Source organism: Notechis scutatus, chromosome 12 (genome assembly GCF_049901735.1).
Source record: "Notechis scutatus isolate UNSWTSFEM ecotype Mainland chromosome 12, rNotScu1.2, whole genome shotgun sequence".
NCBI classification, from domain to species: domain Eukaryota; kingdom Metazoa; phylum Chordata; class Lepidosauria; order Squamata; family Elapidae; genus Notechis; species Notechis scutatus.
In genome coordinates this window covers 8605846-8626006 of record NC_142020.1, presented here as the reverse complement: position 1 = coordinate 8626006, position 20161 = coordinate 8605846, and the positions used below count along the sequence as shown (strand labels likewise).

Below are 20161 nucleotides of genomic sequence, written 5' to 3'. Positions count from 1 at the left end.
GTGTTCTTTGATAGCCTGGTTTCTTTTTAGCTCTGATCGGGTGGGATTCTACCGGTTCAGCTTGGTTTGGCCAAATCGGTAGCTCCCAAGATCATCTGGGAACAAACTGGTTCACTCCAATGATCAGCTGCATCACACGGCACAGCCGATTGCCGCACATCAGCTGTTGAAGAAACAGGGAGAATGCAGGAGAAGGTCAAGAGGAAAGCCTCTGCATGTGTGCAAAGTGCGTGTTTGCCGTGCGCATGCACGCACAATGCACGCCCACCAAGCCACGCCCACCGAACGGGTGGTAAACCAATTTGAATCCCACCACTGGCCCTAACCCTTCCAAACAGATTTGCTTTTTCTGGTAAATTCCACCACATGACATGGCCAAAATAATCAAGATGCAAGTTTTGTGATTTTTGTCTTCCGGTGACACCTCTGGGGTTATGTGCTCCAATACTTGTTTGCTGTTCACTTTTGCTGTCCAAGGAACACACAGGGGCCTTCTCCAGCACCACAGCTCAAACAAGTCGATTTTGAGACAGTCCCAAATGTGAGGACCAGTTGTAAGTACCATTTTTCAGTGCCATTGTAACTTCAAGTGTCCATTAAATGAATCCTGGTCTCAGTTGTTATCATAAATCGAGGACTATCGGTAGTTTAATGCAACGTCGCAATCACTCACACATACGGACAAAGGCTTTCTACCCCATGAAGAGCCAAGCTGATGTTAAGTTTCCTAGTAATTATGCAAATAAGCCCGGTGTTGATTAAGGGCAGAGTTGATTAAAACCGCAGCCAGAGGACAGTGATGTCTCAGGGAGCAACATATCCCACACTGATTCCAAATGGTGCACCGTTAAATCAAGGAGGAGAAATCTCTTTAAAATTGATCACCGAATCGGCAACAAGGGAACCTGGATTCTAGGTGATTATTGACCAGGCTGATGTAGGGGAAGAGCCAGCAGAGCTGGGGCGGTGGGTGGGTGAGTGGGTCATTAATGACAGGAAAACCCGAGAACGTTTATCGCAGGGTCTCCAACCTTGGCCGCTTTAAGCCTGGTGGACTTCAACTCCCAGAATTCCCCAGCCAGCAAAGCTGGCTGGGGAATTCTGGGAGTTGAAGTCCACCAGGCTTAAAGCGGCCAAGGTTGGAGACCCCTGGGAAGACCAAATCGCCATTATATCATTTATTATAGCATTTCTTCCATTATACTCTTGGTCCCTTGGAAGCTTCTCCAGCCCAGGCCCTCTCCGTTTTCTGGCTATATGGAGACATTTCCAGACCTAGAAGTGAGATGGGATGGGATGGGATCAGGGGTGGTATTCAATTTTTTTTTTTTACTACTGGTTCTGTGGGTGTGGCTTGGTGGGTGTGGTGTAGCTTGGTGGGCGTGGCAGGGGAAGGATATTGTAAAATCTCCATTCTCTCCCCTCCCCACCCCACTAACCTGCTTTACAGCTCCGTTCTCCTGTGCAGGGCAACCAAAGGAGACCCAGCCTATCAGCTGGGACTCAATGGGAGGCAGAGAATAGAGGGGGGCAGGGCCAACCAGAGGTGGTATTTACTGGTTCTTCAAACTACTCAAAATTTCCATTACAGGTTCTTCAGAACCTATCAGAACTGGCTGAATACCACCTCTGGGTGGGATGGAATGGGATGGGATGGGATGGGATGCGATAAGTCAAGCCAAGCCAAGCCAAGCCAGGCCAAGACCAGACCAGACCAGACCAGACCAGATAAATCTTTATTGTTACTTTTTTCTTTTTTGACACATTGGCATACATTTTTAAAATAATGAAATTCTGATGCCCACACTCAAAAGTGTGAATACACAGAGGGGGTGTCTATCTATCTGTCTGTCTGTCTGTCTGTCTGTCTGTCTGTCTGTCTGTCTGTCTGTCTATCGTCTATCTGTCTATCTGTCTATCTATCTATCTATCTATCTATCTATCTATCTATCTATCTATCTATCTATCTATCTATCTATCTATCACAGATCATTTAGAATATACATAGCAGAAAAAAGAATCTTGAAAGTTAACAGAGTTGATACTCTATGGTAGAAAGCTGTTCCAGAATCTAGTTGTTCTGCTTCGGATACCACCAAGCCTCCTTCCAGAAGGTAAGAAAGAAAACAAGTCATAGAGAGGATGTGTAGCGTCCCAGACAATCCTCCGGACCCTGGTCAAGCATCGCTTATATACCATGTCCTGGATAGAAGGAAGTGAACTTCCAATAATATTTCCTGCCATCCTCACCACTCTCTGCACAGCCTTCCTGTCCACAACAGTAATGCCTCCTATGATATATTGTATTTCATTTTGTCAAAATTCCTGGGGAGCATTGTAGGGAAAAGGGATGGCACTAAAGACGTCTATTTTTCTTTACAGCTTGCCTTCTTTCCGTTTCCTTTGTTAATTAAAGAGCGCTAAGGCAGAGAGTTGGGCAGATGCCAAGGAAGGGAACGAATGCAAGCCTATCAGATTCACCTATTCCAAAGGCCTCCTTAGAGACAGAGATGCCTTGCAACACGCCTGCTTGCTATGCATTTTGTTCATTAAAAGGCTCTAAAAATAAAAAGAGGAAGCCAGACAAGGCTAGGGAGGCTGGTGGGTGGGCAGAATGCTTGTCCCTGCGTTAGATTAACTCTTTTGTTTCTTAGAACTCCTGCAAGTGACAAACTAATCCCGTGTTTTGCTCTGCGCACAGAGAACTGAACTGGGCAAGGGGATTTTGGTCTCCATGCTGAAGGACCCACAACTTGCCTGGTGTGCAAAGTACTTAGGTGTAAAGAGGGTTGGTGCGTGGGCGTCCTCAGACACTTCTGTTAGCTTGGTTGAGAGAGTAAAGCAGTGTGGAATTTGCACACTCTGCGTAATTCGCACAACACCGCCGGTCCAATTTGTGTCCCCTTTCTGGAGGCATTTCACTGAAAACACACACACACACAGAGATGGAGATTGGGTGCAGATATATAAAGTGCAAACAATCAGACCCACGCTTGGAGACTTCGATTAGCTGTTCTCTGGCTCAAGCCTTTACACAGGAATCTTTTCAGACTGTCAGTTTGCACCCGGGTAAGATTAGATATCGAATACTTTGGCCACCAAATGAGAAGAGAAGACTCAGAAAAGAGCCTGATGATGGGAAAGATGGAAGGAGAAAGGAGAAGAGGACAGCACAGGATGAGATAGTTAGATGGCGTTGTCGATAAAATGAACATGAATTTGGGAAAACTCTGGGAGACGGGAGGACAGAGGTGGCTGGCATGATGTAGTCCATGGGGTTTGCAGAGTCAGACGTGGCTTAACGACTGAACAAAAATGCTAGATAAAGGCAGTACCAAAGGTGCTTTTTTCAAGAGGCAACTGGACTTTCTGGTTTTTCTTTGAAGACATTTCACTTCTCATCCAAGAAGCTTCTGACTGGATGGTGTGGAATGGAAGGATTTATACTCCTTGCAGACAGCTGGTCATTTGCATTCTCTGCAAGGAATATAAATCCTTCCATTCCCCACCATCCAGCCAGAAGCTTCTTGGATGAGAAGTGAAATGTCTTCAAAGAAAAACCAGAAAGTCCAGTTGCCTCTTGAAAAAAAAGCACCTTTGGGACAACCATGACCTGGATGACTGAGAATCTCCATAGACATTCAGATAAAGGCAGATTTTGCCTTCTTGTGCTCACACAGGGATGCCAGACTAAGTCCCCGTTTGACTCCTCCCTCCTGGCTCAGCCAGACTCTCTTCTACAAGATATTGGCCTTGGAGGTTAGAAGTTCCTGGAATGAGAAACATTTGCTTAGTTCCTTCAGTGAGCAATTACAAACTAAGGCAACTCAGAATTTTTTTTTTTTTTTTAAAATGGTCTTGCATACCCACTTTACAGAGCAGGAGGAAAGGGGGGAGGCCTCTTTTGCCTTGCAACGGGATGGGAGATGCGGTCCCTCCTTGCTTTGTCCCCATCCCATAAAATCCCACAACCCTTTCCCCTCCCCCCCTCCAGCCTTGTCCACCACTTGGTGGAACGAGGCTCTCCAGTGGCCTGCAAGCCTCTGCCAGTTGCCACGGCAACAGCATCTGCAGGGGCTTGCTCAGATTTCCAGCTCTTCCCGGGAAGCTGAAATGCCCTTCATCCAAATACAAGGATGAAACTGCAAGCCCAAAGCCAAATGAAAGCACAAAGATGCCACAAACACCCAGGCAAGGGTACCTCTAAGCATGTGCGGAGAGCACCTGACCAGCCTGAGTCATTTTACTGCCCAAGCCAGGGATACCAATGGCATCTCTCCATCTATCTCAAAACAAGGTGATAAGGGGGACCCGAATCGACCGGGAAGTATTTAATGCTAAATTGATTACAAGCTGCAAATTAACATCAATATTCACGGGGTGTGTGGGATGGGAAGTCTATTTTTGAATCCAGTTTAATTCAGTGGGGGCTTTCTCCCTCATGAGCACAGCGTTGCTCTTTTAAGCCAACATCTGTTTTCCTTCCAACCCTTGGATCCTACCAGAAAGGGCTTCTCACGGTTGTTTTGTTCCTCATTTCTAGATACTGCAAACCTGATTTGCACCTTGGTTTCTTTATGGGTCTGAATGCTCTGCGAATCCAGCCATTGTCGGTTTTTTTTTTTCCAAGTCCCAATTATGGCTCAGAAAGATCTATCCACCTAAAGCCGGTATTATTTAGTAAACTAGCCATTGTGGGTTTTTTTCCAAGTCCTAATTATGGCTCAGAAAGATCTATCCACCTAAAGCCGGTATTATTTAGTAAACTGGATTAAACAAAGCGTGACTTAGCTGCCACGGGACGGATCACTTCCAAGTTAACATTTCCCTGTCGTCTTTATCGTTAAGCATTCCTGCTCTACCAATAAACTTGTGTTCCTCTATGATGCTGTCTCGTTCCCTTGAAGGCCTCCAAAGCTAGGGGCCCTCTTTGTATTTGGCAAAACATTTCAAAGTATTCACATGTACAGAACAAAGCAATGTTTCCTTTCAAACCACACGCGAGTCACTGCAAGCAGGCGAGTCTTGCTGTGTCTTTCAAAATTCAAGAGAATTCATATTTGGCTAATACCACGCAGGGATATGGGGTTTGATGCTTTCATCATTACAGGCACAAGGTTTGATTCAAACTATCTACTTGGAAGGGAAAGAAAAAAAAGGATGGTTTCCAGATCAAAGAAGCACACCTGAGAAGAAAAAAAAAAATGAAGGGAGAGAGGGAGGAAAGAAAAGGAGGAGGGAGGGAGGGAGGAAGCAGGGAGAGAGGATAGGAGGGATGGAAGAGAGAGAAAGAAAGAGAAGAAAGGAAGGAAAGAAGGAAGGAAAGAAAGAAAGAAAAGAGAAAGAAGGTAAGAAGGCAGGCAAGAAAGAAAGAAGGAAGGAAAGAAAGAAAGAAAAAGAAGGCAAGAAAGTAGACAAGAAAGAAAGAAGGAAAGAAAGAAGGTAAGAAAGAAAGAAAGAAAGAAAGAAAGAAAGAAAGAAAGAAAGAAAGAAAGAAAGAAAGAAGGTAGGCAAGAAAGAAAAAAGGAAGGAAAGAAAGAAAGAAAAAGAAAGAAAAAAAGAAGGCAAGAAAGAAGACAAGGAAGAAAGAAAGAAAGAAAGAAAGAAAGAAAGAAAGAAAGAAAGAAAGAAAGAAAGAAAGAGGGCAAGAAGGCAGGCAAGAAAGAAAAATGGAAGGAAAGAAAGAAAGAAAAAGAAAGAAAAAAGAACGAAGGAAAGAAAGAAGACAAGGAAGAAAGAAGGAAAGAAAGAAAGAAAGAAAGAAAGAAAGAAAGAAAGAAAGAAAGAAAGAAAGAAAGAAAGAAGGCACCAGGGTATACAAGCAACCCATTCCTTGCTTTTCCCAATTCCAATTCATACACCACCATGTTCTATTAAGCAGGTTCAATGGCCACCTGTCTGTGGTGCGAATCCTCCTCCCTGTTTGAGTGTTGTCCCTCCCATTCCGTTCTCTACTTTTACAAATTATGGGGGTTCCCAAGCCTGCCGTCATCTCTCTTATGGGATTTATGGTGGGGGAGGGGATGACCAGACCCACCTCACTGCAATCCTGGAAGAAGCTGGATCTGCAGACTGAGAACGATCCTTGGACAAAGCCTGATCTTCTCAGATGCCAAGCCAAAAAGTTGGCCCCAGAAAGAGACAAATGGCGCTGGCCCAATTTTGCTGCACTTAAGGAAGAGAGACCCCTCTTAGCTACTGAAGTGCCAGCCTTCAGAAGTGCTGCATGTTGTAGAAGGTCACACATGGGTCTCTGCGTGAAGACACCTGATTTGGCGGTGCCACCCGGAGCCAAAGGTAGCATGTGCTAACCAGGCTCTGGCCATAACACCTCCTCTTTGTGCAGGGGTGGGATGCAAATATTTTTACTACCGGTTCTGTGGGTGTGGCTAGGTGGACATGGTCATGTGACTGGGTGGGCCTCCTCCTCCTCCTCCTCCTCCTCCTCCTCCTCCTCCTCCTCCTCCTCCTCCTCCTCCTCCTTCTCCTTCTTCTTTGCAGCACCCCCATGGTCCCTTTTTGGCCTCCTGGGCCCCAGGGAAGCCTCCTGGGTGGCCATTTTTGCTCCCAGGAGGTTTCCCTGAGGCCCAGGAAGCAAAAATAGAGCGGGTGGGGGGCATGCAGCACCCCCTCTGCATGCCCCTTTTTGCCTCCTGGGCCTCAAGGAAGCCTCCTGGGCAAAGCAGTAAGACAGTGAGGGGGATCCTGGCACAGCTGATCATCGGAACAGCTGATCATCGGAACAGCTGATCATCGGAACAGCTGATCATCGGGAGAGGGGGGGGGAAAGAAAGAAATACCAGTTCGGCAGAACCAGTAGCTATTTTTTTACTACCAGTTTGGACGAACGGTAACATTTTTTACTACCGGTTCGCATGAACCGGGATGAACTGGGTAGAATACCAGCACTGCCTTGTGCAGACTGCAGAAGGCATGATTGTAAAGCCCAGGGTGGCAAGTTGTTGCTGGAAAGAATCCCATTCCTAAGAGGTCCTTAAAGGGGGTGTGCATAAGTGCACAATCGTGCCTACCTTCCCTGTCCTCTTGTCCCCATTTATTCGTACCTATTTCCTGTATTCTTACTCATGTTTATTCTTATACCCATTATCTTGTAAGCAATTGACAAATCAGATAAAGAAATAAAAATAAAAACAGACCGCTCCAAACTCGATGGCAGAAAATACGACTTCAGCCACAGAGTGGTCAATGTTTGGAACGCGCTACCTGATGCCGTTGTTACAGTCTCAACCCCTCAACAGCTTTCACCTCAAACTGTCTACTGTGGACCTCACCCCGTTCCTAAGAGGTCCTTACGGAGGCATGCATAAGTGCACCAGCGTGCCTATCATCCCTGTCTCACTGTCCCCATTTATCTGTATTTACTCCCTTTGTTCTTGTTTATGTTCATACTTCTACTTGTTATCTTGTACATGTTTGACAAACAAATAAAATAAAAATAAAAATAAATAAAATTTGGAAAGACTTCTCTCTCAAAGATACGGGTGAGGGAGTGGGGGGGATAAGGATGCTGGAGGGATCCTTTGTGGAAACTCAACAATTCGAAATGAAAAAAGAAAAAAGAACAGCTTTCTTCCTGGCAGGATTAGTCAGAGCAGGAACAGCCAGGAAAATCATACATTTCTTTGCTAAGGCAACATCATGCAGCAAGGGGGTATAGCTCAGTGGTAGAGCATTTGACTGCAGATCAAGAGGTCCCTGGTTCAAATCCAGGTGCCCCCTTCTTTTGTTTTTTGGTTTTTGTCTCTTTGAAGAAAAATTATGGAGAGGAAGCTTTCTTGGATAAGAGACAGCCTGTTTTTCTCCAAAGAATCAAAGATTAGGGGGGGGAAAGTGGATTAGCTGTGAGGCTAGAGATTTGTATAACATCCAAGAGGGCTGAGAGATGATAAGGTTGTAATTATCTGTTGACGAGAAGGTTGGAAGTCATTAAAATTTATTGCTTTTCATTTTTTTCTTTTCATTCTTTCCTTTCCTTCCATTAATCCACAACCTCCTTTCCTTTCCTTTCCTTTCCTTTCCTTTCCTTTCCTTTCCTTTCCTTCCCTTCCCTTCCCTTCCCTTCCCTTCCCTTTCCACTTTCCTTCCTTTCCCCTTTCCCCTTTCCCCTTTCACTACACATCCCTTGTACAAAACATCCTGCCTTAACTGAGCATTAGCTTTGAAACGTAAGTGAGGGACGCATCTCCTTTTAAAAACAATGCTCTTGCTTAAATTCACACATTGTGCAGGTTATAACTTCATGCATAATGCAGTTGGTGAACCAACTCTGGCTAACATAACAAGGCTAGGGGACTGCAATGAAAACTGTGTGGTCAGGGGACCACAACTGAACATGTACACGCATATACACAGTAGTGGTTGGGATTCAATTTTTTTTACTACCGGTACTGTGGACGTGGCTTGGTGGGCGTGGCAGGGGAAGGATACTGCAAAATCCCCCTTCCCTCCCCACCTCACTAACCTGCTTTCCAGCTCCGTTCTCCTCTGTAGGGCAACCAAAGTAGGGCAACCAAAGAAGACCCAGCCAATCAGCTGGGATGCAATGGGAGGCGGAGAATAGATGGGGGCAGGGCCAGTCAGAGGTGGGATTTGAACGATGCAAAATTTCTGCTACCGGTTCTCCAGAACTGGTCAGAACCTGCTGAATACTACCTCTGATACACAGGTACAAACTGTACACACAGTCTGCAGAAATCCCCCCCCCCGCCTTTTTATGGAGAGGGGGGGGGATTTTAGCAAAGTATATAATACTTTGTACAAAGTATATAATACTCACAGGCAGCATTGAAACTAGCAGTGCAGAGGTGAACTCTGTCAATTGTGCTTCATTCAACTAACTATGGTTAAAGTTAAACTAACCACAGTTTAGTCCCATATGCAAAACCCCTACCTGTTTCCATTTGAAGCTCCTTCTAAGGATGCCATCCTCCTGTGTCCTTCAGCCTTCCTTTCAACTTTGCGGTCTCTGGATTTGAAAAACTTCCTGTTTATGGCTGGATTACAACAGTTGTAAAAAAAGAATATTTTACAACAGAGAGAGAGAGGAAGCAAACCAGGCACTTATCAATGAACATACTAGTTTAGGCCTTGGTTTGAGAGTGTCTAATGCTTCCCTACAGGTGGAAACAATCAGCATTATGCTGCAGTCCCAGCTGGTAATATTTTGCAAATCAAACATTTTAAAGCAACAGGAACCACTTTGAATTCCTTTTTTTTTGTTTTGTTCCGGTGGTGCAGTATCTGGAGTGGAAGGAAACTTTTCTCCTTCATATCCCAGAAGGAAGAAAACAGTTGCCATGAACAAAGGTTCCCAGGAAGATTTTAATTAATCTTAATATTGCTGTTGTGTAGATGATCTGTCAAGAGTGTGTCATAAACTAAAAATAGTCTCCAGCAAAGTTGGTTTTGACCAGTGTTTGTCAACCTTGGCAACTTTAAAACAGGTGGGTTTCAACTGCTAGAATTCCTCTTAACGAGCAATATTCTTGATTTTATTGGCCAGCAATTTCTATCCTGTGCGTTCAGGCCTGGGGCCCTGTCATATATCCAGAATAATGTAAGGAGGAAGAGACTACAGTGAAGATTTAAGCAAAAACTCCATGCACGATTGGCCAAAGGTGAAGATTGGCTTTGCCCAAAGGGCTTGTAAAAAAACAAAACTTGCTTGGTCAGTTAACAGACTTGGTAGGGACCTTAGAGGTCATCTAGTCCAATCCCCTGCTCAAGCAGGAGACCTTATTCCAGGGGTCTGGGCAGCAGTCCGGCCCCGGTCTGTGGATCACCAGGAACTAAGCAACACAAGCGAGTGAAGGCCCATCTGTGCAGCGGAACAGCTCGCCTTCAGAAGTTGTGAATGCTCCAACACTGGAGGTTTTTCAGAAGAGAATGGACATCCATTTGTCTGGCATGGTAAAGGGAAGTGGTCCTAAATCTATTGGCCACTCATTACCTGGAGAGTGATTTTTCTGCGGAGCGTGTGGGTGCCTACATCTCACCCGCTGCACAGATGGGCCTTCACTCGTTTGTGTTGCTATCATGTTACCTCCCTAGTCCTTCTCTTCATTGGACTAGGTATACCCAGTTCATCGTATGTTTTAGCCTCTGGTCCCCTAATCATCTTTGTTGCTCTTCTCTGCACTCTTTCTAGAGTCTCAACATCTTTTATTTCCTCTAATTTGTGGCTGCTTGTATCACCCTAGCCAAGCCAGTGGGTTCAATTCAAGCTCAGGTTAGTTTAGTAAACCTTGCTACAGGAAAGCATGCTGGGAAACATAGCTAGTATTTAAAAACCCTCCCATTCATTCCACCAACATCAAACCTCCTAGACTTGCTGACCCTGAATTAGTGTCCTACAGCAAGGATTGCCAACCTTTTGGACCTCAGGGACCACCAAACTCATACTTTAAAACCCCGTGGACCAGAGACCCAGGGAAAATTCCCAACAAAATCTGCAGGAAAATTCCCCATTCTATTTTCCTATCGATCGATCGTTCTTTATTTGGGATCACAGGATACCGTCTCCAACTCCATTCTCGGGGAGGGGGAGAGGGAGGGAGGGAGGGAGAGAGAGAGAGAGAGAGAGAGAGAGAGAGAGAGAGAGAGACTTTGGCTTCATGCAAGGAAACAGCAGAAGCAGCAGAAGTCTTTCTTTCTCTCCTCCAAACTCTGCCAGAAATGAGTCTTTGTGAGACTTGTTGCACCGGCGCAGCCTCTTGGAGCAGGAGGCCTTGCAGTGTCCCAAAGACTCATTTCTGGCGGAGTTTGGGGGAGAGAAAGAAAGACTTTTGCTGCTTTCCTTGCATGCAGCCAAAAGCAGGAAAAAAAAAAAGAAGCGGAAAGAAGCAGCCCGGGAGCCAGACAAGGCGCGTGGGGCAAGTGGGGCAAGTTCCCCCCTTGGCCCTTTTCCTCTCTCCCCTCACTACCTCGTGTTGTTTGCAATGCAAGCCACGCCAAGCCTTGTGTTCCCACACAGGCCGTGTGGGTGGTGCAGCCTTGTGTTCCCACACAGCCTGGATTAATTGCTTTGGGGGTGACATTTCTCTGCAGACCACCAAAATTTTCTCACGGACCAACAGTGGTCTCCAGCCCGCTGGTTGGCGACCATTGTCCTAGAGGGTGGAATGTAGAATACAGAGTACTAAGGATGGAAGGGACCTTGGAGGTCTTCTAGTCCAGTGATCCCCAACCTTTTTTACGCCGCGGCCCGGTATCCCCAACCTTTTTATGGCACGGCCCGGTACCGGCATAGCTGGGCGCGCCATCTTTTTGATGAAAAGCGTGCTTCCGGTGAGCTTTCTACCCGGAAAAGCTCACCGGAAGCACTTTTTCATCAAAAAAAGATGGCGGCGCCCAGCAAGCCAGCGGCCCGGTAGGACTTGTTCCACGGACCGGGACCGGTCCGTGGACCGGTGGTTGGGGACCCCTGTTCTAGTCCAACCCCAGCTCAAGGCAGGAGACCTTACACCATTCCAGTCCAATGGTTGTCCAGTCTATTCCTGTAGACCTCCAGTGATGGAGGCCAACTACTGCACTGATGAACCCTGCTTTCAGCGTAGCTCCATTCAATTGTTGCCACGACTTTTCTAACAACTAACCCCGTCCCAGATTCAATTCCTCCAAGAAAAGAGGTTTTCAAGAGGAAAAGAAACTCCATGCTTGACCTCTGAATAAAAACATTTGTGATGCTCATCGATTTACATTTCCCCTCCCCGGAGATGCGAGATACGGCTTTGGGGCCATTATTGGAGAGAAAGACTGGATCTTGGCAGGCTCACGGTGCACGGCTCAGAGGATCTGAGGTTAGAGGGCTTGGTTTTCAATCTGGTGGATGCTTTCACAGGTCAGGAAGTTGAAAAGGCAACAGGGAAGCTCCTCAAGCTTGGGTGTGAAAAATGAAGAAGCGGTTAAAAGGGGGGAAAAAAGAGGAAGGCTGAAATCTCCATTCTGTTAAGTGGCTGTTTCATCTTAGTAACACATGTCGTTTGAATCTACTGGGTGTCTAGGTTCAAAAGGCGTGCTCAGCCACAATTTGTTCAATCTTCCTGCATCAAAAGCTGCAGGTGCTTCATGTAGACACTACAGTGATTGGGTTTGTACAACACACGGAAGCAACCAAAACAACAACAACAACAACAAAAAGACGACCCACTTTGTGTAAAACTTGATGTTGCAAGTTTGTCACCGATTGATTTTTTTTTTTTCAAACAACAGGCATCAATGATTTACGCCTCTGGTTTAGCTTTTCATCTGAACCCCAATGAAGCTGAACAACAAGCATCCTCTTTTTATATCGGTTTCACTCATCTCTACACTGTGGCGGGGAAGACCCTTCAATTCCAGGAAAGAAAGAAAGTAGGCCAAAGTCTAAATGGCCACCTCCATTGTCTTTTTAGATACGTTGAGACTCAAACATCAAAGAAATCCAGCTAGCCTGGCTGTCCATTCAACGTCCGATTGTCTATTTGTTGGGGAAAGGGGAAAAAAATTACTTCCCCAGTTGTGTGGATGATCCATAAAGACTAAGACATCAACTACAGATGAAGTCTCCTTCAAGCTGGTCAGTGTTTCTCAACGTTGGCACCTTTAAGATGGGTTGTCAAGGCTGAATCACTATGTACCCCTGCTTGCAACCAGACAACAGAACCAGGGAGGGGGGAGGGAGACTATTGGAATGTAAGGAAGGCTTGGGAGGGAACCAGGGGTGGGATTCAGCCGGTTCGGGCCGGTTCAGGCAAACCGGGTGTTAAATTTACATCTGGTTTGCCAAACCGGCAGTTGAACCGACTGGCTGGCCCCGCCCATCCCACCCCTCCCCTCCCAGGAGTCTCCAAGCGGCCTGTTTTGGATGCAGGTAAGTGCAGGGCATACACAGAGGCTATGAGAGGGTGAAAAACAGCCCTCCTGGAAGTTCCGGAAGTCCGGAAACGGGCCTGTTTCTGGCTTCCCAAGGGCTTCCGGAGCCCGGGGGAGGCCATTTTGGCCCTCCCAGAGGCCTGAGGGAAGCCTCCGGACTCTGGGGAAGGTGAAAAACAGCCCTCCCTGAAGTTCTGGTAGGCCACGCCCACCTTGGCCACATCACCCAGCAACCGGGCAGAGAATTGGTTGTTGGGATTTTTTTAGTTAAATTTTTTTATTTTAAACAAACATAGACAAACAAAACATAAAACCAGCTTCCAGTTACATACAGTGTGTCGGTTGGTTACAAGTCTTTTGTGCTTCCTCTCCATAGTCCTCACTTATAGTTTGTATAAATTCTCATATTATCCATCTAGTATATGTATATATATATACACATACACATACACATACACATACACATACACATACACATACACATACACATACACATACACATACACATACACATACACATACACATACACATACACATACACATATATATATATATATATATATATATATATATATATATATATATATATATATATATATATATATGATGTGTGATTAGTTGGTATTCCACGTCATTGCAGTTCTTTAAAGTTGTAGAGTGTTCAGTAGCAGAATCTCATCTGCCATCAGATGAGATTCTGCTGATGGCAGATGAGATTCTGCTGATGGCAGATGAGATTCTGCTGAAACGTTGCTACAACTTTAAAAGAACTACAATGACGTGGGAAAATACCCAACCAAGCCAACACACCATACATGTAAGTACCCGAAACTTAAGAAAACATATATATATATATATATATATATACACACATATACATATACATATACATATACATATACATATACATATACATATACATATACATATATACAGACGAACACAATACAGAAGCCTGATGATGGCAGATGAGATTCTGCCGAAATGTTGCTACAACTTTAAAAGCACAACTATAATGACGTGGGCAAATACCCGAACAAAGCTGAATACCATACATGTAAGTACCCGCGAAAACTTAAGAAAACATATGTATGTATGTATATATGTATGTATGTATGTATGTATGTATGTATTATTATCATTGTTAATCATTTATTTGACTATAACTATTATTCCATCATTTTATGCGAGACATTCAACATTTTGGATTGATTTATATTATAACATTCAATATCCCATCATAAATCCACCCAATAATAATACATCCTTAGGTTATATCCTCTATAATTCTATTATCCTTGTATTATAAAGTTATCTAAGATATATCGTTTCCATGTTTTCGGTTGTTGGGATTTTTGAATCCCACCCCTGGACAGCCCTCTCTTTTATAGCAATGTGTCAAGTTCCAAAAAACCAAGAAAGACACATTGAGGTTCGTCTAAGCCAGGGGTGTCCAACCTTGGCAACTTTAAGACTTGTGGACTTCAACTCCCAGAATTCCTCAGCCAGCAAAGCTGGCTGAGGAATTCTGGGAGCTGAAGTCCACAAGCCTTAAAGTTGCCAAGGTTGGAGACCCCTGGTCTAAGCAGTCCTGCCCGATTTGAGAAATAGCAATGGAGCAAGATGAGAAAGGAATCATACAGCAGCATACAGATTCACATTATGAATCCATCCTGGACTTTCCTCCCCGTTCTCATTCATTTGGGCAAAAGAGAATTCCCTTTGGAAATGGCTTTTCAGTAGAGGCTGAATCTAGCCTGGCCTTCAACAGGGAGATATTTCACATCAGAAACCCCAGGGTGATTTGCTTGAAGGAAGGGCTTGACTGAACCAAAGGGCTATTCAGTGGGAGTTCATCCCTCTCTTGTTTGAAATCCCTGTAGCTATGCAACCAACATGGTCATCCCCGGCACCTGGGACGCCTCCTCTCGGTGTCCTTGAAAGAGGCTTTCATTGTGTAGGTGTTGTATCTCTTCTCAAGATACAATGCTTCGGAGACCAAGAGGCTTTGTTGGAATTGAGGCTTGCTAAGGGAGTAGATGAAGAAAGAGGGCAGAGAAAGGGCTTCTCTCTGGCTAGTTAAGACTGGAATGGCCTTCTTTTCAAAGGCACTTAATTCACTGACATCCAGAGGTGGGATTCAAATTTTTTAACAACCGGTTCTATGGGCGTGGCTTAGGTGATGGACATGGCTTGGTGGTCATGTGATTGGCTGGGCGTGGCCAACTCAATACCCCTCACATCGAGGTACGCATCTCCTCGCCTGGCCCCTCATGACTGTGGGGATGCTTCAACAGTCGTAAGTGTGAAAAACGGTCATAAGTCACTTTTTTCAGTGCCCTTGTAACTTGGAATGGTCCAACCTCGGCCACTTTTAAGTCCTGTGGACTATACGACTTCAGCAACAGAAGCCCCCATGGGATATTCATTGCGCAAGAGCCCCCACTCCACAACATTCTGTTAAAATTCTTTGTGTAGTGTTTATTGCTCTTGACTTAAGAACCGCTCAGCTTTGGGTTTTTAATCCTCCTCCATCTGCACCAGAGGAGGTATTCAGCCGATTTCTGACTGGTCCTGGAGAACCAGTAGAGGAAATTTTGCATAGTTTGGAGAACCAGCAAATTCCACCTCTGATTGGCCCTGCCCCCTTCTATTCTCCGCCTCCTGAGTCCCAGCTGATTGGCTGGGTCTTCTTTGGTCGCCCTGCACAGGAGAACGGAGCTGGAAAGCAGGTCAGTGGGGTGGGGAGGGAATGGGGATTTTGCAGTATCCTTCCCCTGCCCCATTCACCAAGCCATGCCCACAGAACCAGTAGTAAAAAAATTTGAATCCCACCACTGATCTGCACGTTGCAAAGACTGTAAAAAGAAAAAAAAAAGGAATCTGAGTTGCCACTGTTTGCAAGGGTTCTTTTGCACAGGGAGGGCTCGAATTAAGACTGGTAAAGGAGCCTGCCCATCGCAGTCGTAACTTGCGACGGTCGTAAATTGGGCCATCCTCTTGACCGATCTGATCGTATGATCTTTGCTGAAAACTGGTATTCTGCCTTAGGCTTTCCAAGATCATGAAGCAGGCTCCTCATCCTGATAAAACCCTTTTAATTTAGATTAAAGGGAATTCCTCTCCAGCAAAGTCCCAGCAAACAGTCTTTCATGAGATTTCACAAGTTCAGACAGTTATCAGGCTTGGAGAGTTGCCTGGCTGACATCTTCCAAACGCCACCCTGTAGCAGCAATTACTTGGCATCAGGAACAGATCTCCACCCTAATGAATTGAAGTAATTGTCTGTTGCAAACACCACTCCCATTTCGCTCCTCTTTATTTCCTACGGGAGGGGCCATTCACTATCCACCTGAGCCTTTACTCCTGAGTTGACCCTTGTTCCTTAACTGTTTCCCTTCTCCTGGCAGCTCTGCACATATGCACACTGGGAACAGGCTCCAGCTGTTCTTCTGCCTCACTGATCTCCAACTCAAGGCAGCTGATAATTGTTGCACAGCTCTGGCCCCATCTCTGACTCTGACGCAGAGTCCTCGTCAGAGCCTTCCCCAGACTCCAGGACTGGCCCATGTTTCTCCCCCAACCTCCTCACCATCCAAGGCTGGGGCAGGGTGAAAAACAGGCGTCCCGGAAGTTCAGAAAGGCTGGAAATGGGCCCGTTTCTGGCTTCCAGAGAGCCTCTGGAGCCCGGGGAGGCCGTTTTTGCCTTCCCAGAAGCCTGAGGAAAGCCTCCAGAGACCAGGGAGAGCAAAAAATGCCTCCCCTCCCCGCTGTGGGTGCAGGAGGTCAAATAGGCCACGCCAACCAGGATCACACCCACCCAGCAACCGGGCAGAGAGCCTGTTGCTAAAATTTTTGAAGCCCACCCTCGGTTGAGGTGGAACAAGGCTGGGTTGAAAAAAAAACCCTTCAAGAGAAGGCCGAAATGTGATGGGCGAGGCAGCTTCTGCAGCGCTGACATACCATGATGGATTCTTCTGCCTTGGTGGTGCTCAAGATTTCAGAGAGGCGGCTGGCCTGCGGCTCATCCATCATTGCAACGTCTGCCCCTGTCAACAGGAATCCTGCGCTCATCAATCGTTCCAGCAATACCAAGTAGGGTGGTAGCTGTCCAGCCTCCTGACGAGCAGCTTCCGGAAGGGTCAGGCAGGTGGCCTGGCCCAGAGCCATCAAGTGAGTTTGGTTTTTTTTTTAAGAGACAGAGGGAGAAAAAAATGGAATTAGCAATAGCAAGAGCACTTAGACTTTTACATAGCGTTTCACAGTGCTTTTACAGGCCCCTCTAAGCAGTTTACACAGTCAGCCTATTGCCCCCAACAATCTGGGTCCCCATTTTACCCACCTCGGAGGGATGGAAGGCTGAGGCAATCTTGAGCCGGTCAGGATTGAATTGTTGGCAGTGGGTAGAGTTAGCCTGCAGTACTGCATTCTAACCACTGTGCTACCAGGAAGGAGAATGAGAAAGGGAATTAAGAGAGGAAGGAAGGAAGGAAGGAAGGAAGGAAGGAAGGAAGGAAGGAAGGAAGGAAGGAAGGAAGGAAGGAAGGAAGGAAGGAAGGAAGGAAGGAAGGGCAATGGCAATAGCATTTAGACTTATATACTGCTTCACAGTGCTTCACAGCCCCCTCTAAGTGGTTTACAGAATCAGCCTCTTGCCCCCAACCATCTGGGTCCTCATTTTACCCACCTCGGAAGGATGGAAGGCTGAGTCAACCGTGAGCTGGTCAGGATTGAACTCCTGGCAGACAGCAGAATTAGCCTGCAATATTGACAAAAAGGATAAGGTAGAGACACTGCTTTGGATAACTTTCAACCTTGAGCTCGGTGAGATTCGAACTGCTCGATTGCACCAGCCGGCAGTCAGCAGAAGTACCCTTCAGTACCATACTCTAACCATTGCGCAACTGTGGCTCATCCAATAATAGCAAGAGCATAATAACAATAATAGCAAGAGGGAGGAAGAAAAAGTGGAATTAATACTAACAGGAGCAAGAGCACTTGGACTCTTAGCAATGTGGAAACCAGATTCACTCAACAACCGTGTTACTAACTCAACAACTGCAATGATTCACTTAACGACTCTGGCAAGCAAGGTCATAAAACGAGGCAAAACTCACTTAATTCATGTCTCACATACATTTTGGGCTCAGCTGTGGGTGGTAAATGGAGGATTGCTTGCACTGCCAAGAAAGATTAGACAAAACCACTAATCTGCTTCTACTGACACATTCTCAGCATTTGAGGCAGACTTCCCGTTTTAGAGACGTGTAGCTGGAATTAAAATCCTGTAATTTTCATGCCGGCGGATTAGGTACTGTTCTTCCGAGAAAGATGAGAACATTTTATTTATTTATTCCATTTTTATACCGCCCAACTCACCTAAGTGAGTCTGGGTGGTTTACGACAGACGAAACACATCAATCCATTTTGTCTCAATGTTTCCCCAGCCTAACATGCACTCAATTTAATGCTCCATTTGGAGCATGTTATGCTCTCACTTGGGGTACAAGTTTGCTTGCACGCGAAGGGCTGTGGGGACAAGCCGATGGCCAAGAAAGGCTTCTCACGTGAACGACAACTGCTCCACCTCCTGGCCAAAGGTTAACTCAGAGCATCACTTGTAGCTTGTGTCCTAAATAAATCCTGTTTTGGCAAGGGCGGTCAGGTGCTGCATCTCTAAAACTGCATTTTATTATATAACCCCAGGAAGGTGAGGGGGAGGAAGAAAGAAAGAAAGAGAGAGAGAGAGAGAGAGAGAGAAATGAGAGACACAGAGAAAGAGAGACAGAAAGAGAGATGAGAGAGGGAGAGAGAGACAGAGAGAAATGAGAGACACAGAGAAAGAGAGACAGAAAGAGAGATGAGAGAGGGAGAGAGAGAGACAGAAAAAGAGAGACAGAGAGAGAGAAAGAGACAGGGAGAAAGAGAGAGAGATGAGGGACACAGAGAGAAAAAATGAGAGATGAGGGACACACACACAGAGAGACAGAAAAAGAGACAGAGATGAGAGAGGGAAGGGGAGAGAAAGGGGAGAGAGAGAGAGAGACAGAGAGGAGAGAGAGAGGAGAGAGAGAGAGATGAGAGAAGGAGAGAGGGGAGGGAGGGAAGGGAGAGAGGGGGAGAGGAGGGACAGAGAGATAGAGAGAGACACAGAGAGAGAAAGAGAGAGAGAGAGAGAGGGAGAGAGAGAGAGCAGGAGAGATGAGAGAGGAGAGAGGAGAGAAGGAGAGAGGGAGGGAGGGGAGGGAGAGGGGAGGAGAGAGGGAGGGACAGAGAGAGAGTGAGAGAGAGAGAGAGAGAGAGGGGAGAGAGAGAGAGGAGGAGAGAGAGGGAGGGAGAGAAAGAGAGGGAGGAGAGAGGAGGAGAGAGAGAGAGCAGAGATGAGAGAGGGAGAGAAGGGAGAGAGGGGAGGGAGAGAGAGGGGAGGGAGGGAGGCTCCTTTTGAACACCTCCAGTGATAGAAAACCCAGTTTCTGGAGGCAAGCCATGCCACTGATCAATTGTTCTTGAACGCTCAGGAACTTTTTCTCCTTAGTTCTAGGCTGGATCTCTCTTTGATGATTTTTCCACCCGTTTACTTCTTACACTAGCCTCGGGGGCGTTGGAGAATAGGGTGATCTTCTCTTCTCTGTGGGAGCCCCTCAAGTCCTGGGAGACAGCTATCATGTCATGCCTAGCCCCGATCAGGTTTCCAGGGTTGCCCTGTTCAATAATGGTTTTTAAAGAAAGGGTATCTGACCCAAACTCCTATCTACTCCATATTAACCATAAAATTGCATATCACAAGGGGCTATAACCGGTGGAAAGAGCAGCTCTAGAACCAAATAACGAAATACAGAATAATAATAGAGTAAGAAGGGACCTTGGAGGTCCTCTAGTCCAACCCCTGCTCAAGCAGGAGGCTCTATACCATTCCAGACAAATGGCTGTCCAATCTCTTCTTTAAAAAACCTCCAGTGATGGAGCACCCACAATTCCAGGAGGCAAGCTACTCCATTGATTAATTGTTCTTGCTGTCAAAAAAAAAAAATCTCCTTCTTTCTAGGTTGATTTTTTCCCCTTGATTGGATTCCATCCTTTACTTCCTATCCTTCTCTTAGCTGCTTTGGAGAACAGACCAATCGCCTCTTCTCTGTGGGAGCCCTTCAAGTCCTGGAAGACTGCTATCATGTCTCCCCCAGTCTTCCTCTTTGTTACACAAGACATCCTGAGTTCCCTCAATCGTTCATTGTATGGTTTAGCCTCCTGACCCCTTATCATTTTTGTTTCTGTAATCCTCGCTCTTTA

At 46.0% G+C, this 20161-nt stretch overlaps 1 non-coding gene across 1 annotated transcript; it reads left to right on the top strand.

The window, feature by feature from the left end:
* Nucleotides 1-7668: 7668 nt before the first annotated feature.
* On the top strand, nucleotides 7669-7740 carry TRNAC-GCA (transfer RNA cysteine (anticodon GCA)). Its single transcript has one exon. It is a non-coding gene; the product is annotated as a tRNA-Cys (tRNA).
* The last annotated feature ends 12421 nt before the right edge of the window (nucleotides 7741-20161 follow it).